Below are 4,408 nucleotides of genomic sequence, written 5' to 3' on the forward strand. Positions count from 1 at the left end.
AATGATAAGATTGATTACTACTGCCAAATGGAAATTGGCTGGATACTTGAATAAGAATTGAATAAGAACAGTAGCAGTAAACACGAATATAAATACCAAGAAGATGCACCATTGGATGTTTTTTGGTACCGGATATTTGATAAAGCTCGCTCAGATGGGTGGTTCATTTAAATGCTAGTAGAAATTGCTGATCAAGACGACTACATAAAAGTCTTCATGAAAAGTTGATAGCTTGCTCTCGAGAGTGATGTCCATCGACGACTGGGGACAGGGATCGTTGTCAGGTTAATTGTCTTGAACGATTTTTGTTAATGTATTAAATAATAAGTTAGGTAGTCAATGAAAGTCTCCATACACTGTGGAAAAAAAATCTTTGGAGACATATTCTAGATTCAATTAATGGAAATGTTCATTCCCTATCAGTTGGTTGATTTACTGATTTACGCTACCACAGAATTCCACCCTCTTTTTTGCAATTTAAATTAATACAAAATGTTTGATAGAAAATCACCAAACCAATTGAAAATTTGTCAAATGGGAATAATAAATATTTTGGGGTTTGAACCATTTTCATCTTTAAAGTTTCCTTGAAGACATATTTAGACCTAATAGTTTCAAATTTTTATCAATTCTATATAATTGACGACAAATCAAATAATTTGGATGCAAAAAAAAAAAAAAAGAGCTTGGCGAATAATGAATTAAGTTTTATACACTATTAGTGTAAATATTTTTTATACTAGCAGTTGTAGATGTATGCTACTTTTGAAAAAACTGAATTTCAAATTTAAAATTAAATTATGTAGCATATATCCAATATAACTTATGTATACACAGGCAGTGCATAAAAAAATTACAACTTATATAAAGTATCTTTATTCGCCCATCTCCTATTTTTTCGCATTTAGTCCTTTTCCTTTTTCTAGAATACAAAGTAGTTTTTATTAATAATTTTAGTTTCTTACACCATCAAATCCAGCAGCGCTAAAGGGTGTGACCAAAATTTCAACTGGTCTCTTGGAAAAAAAAAGCGCGATCTTTACTTTCTTCCCATTTGTTTTCATTTTTAAATATGTCTCTCCTTCTTATTATTATTACTATTAGTATTTGTTTTCACGTTCTTCAACAATTCCTTCCACTACGGATTGGGTTACCAAATTAAATTTCATCATAATGGTTTCGGTGCCTCTGGCCTTATACCCTCCTTCTCCTTATTCATATTAATTCATTGATACATTGGATGAATCCTTTCAGCTCATTTTTGGAACTATTCAATTGATGTATTTGAAGTACTAAATTCATGTATAAGTGTTTAATAGGATTCATGTATCTTTAGTATTGTATTATCTATACATAGAGATATCCTAACCTCTCTTTGTAACGGGAACAAGAAGAACCTGTGATCAGTTGAAATAATAATGAAATGGTTCTCTATTCTCTCTATTCTATTTCTTTTTCTAATATTTCAATCCCTATTTTAGTAGTTTATTTTATTAGTTTCACAACATTGGAGACATATTCTAGATTTGCTGATTTACGCTGCCACAGAACTTCCACCCTCTTTTTTGCAATTTAAATTAATGTAAAATGTTTGATAGAAAATCAGCAAACCAGTTGAAAATTTGTCAAATGGGAATAACAAATGTTTTGGGGCTTGAGAAGACATGTTTAGACCTAACAGTTTCAAATTTTCATCAACTCTGTATAATTGTCGACAAATCAAATAATTTGGATACCAAAAAAAAAGAACTTCGCAAATAATGAATTAAGTTTTTGTACACTGTCGGTGTAAATTTTTTTTTTCATTTTTAAATATGACTCTCCTCCTTCTTCTTCTTCTTTTTTTTTTTTTTTTTTTTTCCCGTTCTTCAACAATTCCTTCCACTACGGATGAGGTTACCAAATTGAATTTCATCAAAAAGGTTTCGGTACCTCTGGCCTTGTACCCTCCTTCTCCTTATTCATATTAATTCTTGGGGTTGGATAATTGAAGAATTACAGCGACTAATATGCATCAATAAATTTATTTATTTATATAAATGCAAGATTTTTGGTTAGCGGATTATAATTTATAGCTTTTTTTATTCCCTGGTCAGCCATGCAAGTAAACGTTTTGTTTTTGGGCGCACGTAAACGATTAAGTATTTACCTAAGGGCAACATCGTAAAAGCAATCTACTTGAGATGCAAAAGAACCTCAAGGGGTAAATTATGATTAAACAACCTCAAGGGGCTAATTCCTAATATAATATAATTGCCTATCCTTTGTGTTCTTCACGTGCTGGGAGGGTTTGTATTTTGGTGGTAGAGAGAATAATATAAGACAACATTTTTCTTAAAAAAGAAAAAAGAATGCCAATTTAGAATATTTATGTGAAATTTGTGTCTTTTCAAAGATTTTGTTACCAAAACAATAAATACAAGGGTGGTCAGCGTAATTGTTGAATTTAGAGGGGCGCTAGGTGAAATCTTCAGAAATCTTAAAAGAGGTTTCAAAAAATTCCCCCCTTCTTATTCACTCTATCCTTTTAATATTGTTTTAATATTGCCCCTCGAACTTCTCATTTTTCCAATAGTCTCCCTCTACATAAACTATGTTGTTCGTATTTATCCTTATATCCTCATAACTGGAAATTCAGTGCAAAAGGTGACAATTGAAAGACAAAATCAACATTCTAGAGTAGAATCTGGCATTATATGTTAGCCTATTTGAAAAGCTGAGAGGCCAACATTGCAGTTTTCTAGTTTCCAAGGAACTTCCAAGCTAGTAAAAAATAGAAATACTGCGTATTGTTTGTCAAAAGAATTTGCAGAAACATAAATGTCCTTAAGTTGTGCTGTTAAAGTAAATACCAAACAAAACAATGATATGACTAATATAAGGTTTGATCGAATTGTTTTCTTAAACTTTAATATGGATAATAATTTGCGGGGAACAACAATTGTATGATAAAAAAAGGGTGGAGATTCTTCGACTAGTACTCATTGCGGGTGGATTCTATCAGTTCCACCAATGCCAGATGCTATCCTCTTCAACCATATCTAGCAAGGGCTTCTTGTCACATGCCATCAATCTCTATCTTACTATAAGCTAATTTACTACATTTATATGTCGCTTTTAAGTTAGTTTATTTTATTTCTATAAAATTTTTTGAATCAATAATGTACAAATTTTGTGGCAATTTGGAGGAAATGGAGAATGAGTATTTAATGTGAGAGAATAATTAAGTTCACGTTGTGTTGCATGAAAAAAAAAAGGTCAGGTTGTGTTTCAAATTAAAGAACTGTATAGTATCGACATACGACTTGAACAACAGAAACAAATTATGTTGTAAAACTAATAAAATTAAAATACTACAATAGGAATTGAAGAAGTAGAGAAATAGAGAATGATATTCTTGTATTTCAACAAGATACAAAAGTACTTCCAAAGGGTGTCAATGTACCTCTATATATAGGTACTACAAGATTAAAGATACATTAATCTTATTAAACACCCACTACTACGAGAATATGAAGAAACCTATGAAACGGTTTCTCCACTACATGAATAGATTTATGGATTGTAACTTCTATACATAATGTAGCCATAAATCATAAATTAATCCTATTGGGAATACAAAGGGACATCCATACTTTTAATTGTTTCATAACACTCCCCCTTGGATGTCCATTACACAAAGAATATGCCTCGTTAAAACCTTACTAGGGAAAAACCCATCGGGACAAAAACCCTAGTGAAGGAAAAAGAGTACACTATTCTTGTGTATTAATTTCTTCCCCTGATGCAAATATTATTTGAGATCTTTTAATCGTCGCATTCCAATATTTTTCGCCAATTGCACTGAGATATGGTACTTCAGGACCAAGTATCTCTTCATCTTCCTCTTGCGATCTAAAAGGATCCTTTTTAGGATCTAATAATCTGACGACCATTGGAATACTTAATATATGTGCTTTATCCATATAAAATTGCTTTAAAACCTTCCGGGTATAAGCAGTTTAGTGGACAAAAATTTCACCTTTCAAATGCTCAATTTGTAAATCAAGACAGAATTTTGTCTTTCCAAAATTTTTGATCTCAAATTCTTTCTCAAATATTCAACATTATTTTGAATCTCTTCAGGAGTTCCAATTAAATTAACATATACAACAATTATCACAAAATTTGATCCATTTTTCTTGATAAAAACACATGGACACATTGGATCATTGGTATAACCTTCTTTAGTTAGACATTCATTAAGGCGGTTATACCACATACGTCCAGATTGTTTAACCCCATACAAAGATCTTTGTAATTTAATAGAATAAATATCTTTAGGAGTTGATTTGCATGCTTCAGGCATGTTGAATCTTTCGGGGATTCTCATATAAATATCATTTTCAAGATTTTCATATAAATATGC

Source organism: Coffea eugenioides, chromosome 6 (genome assembly GCF_003713205.1).
Source record: "Coffea eugenioides isolate CCC68of chromosome 6, Ceug_1.0, whole genome shotgun sequence".
Classification (NCBI taxonomy): Eukaryota; Viridiplantae; Streptophyta; class Magnoliopsida; order Gentianales; family Rubiaceae; genus Coffea; species Coffea eugenioides.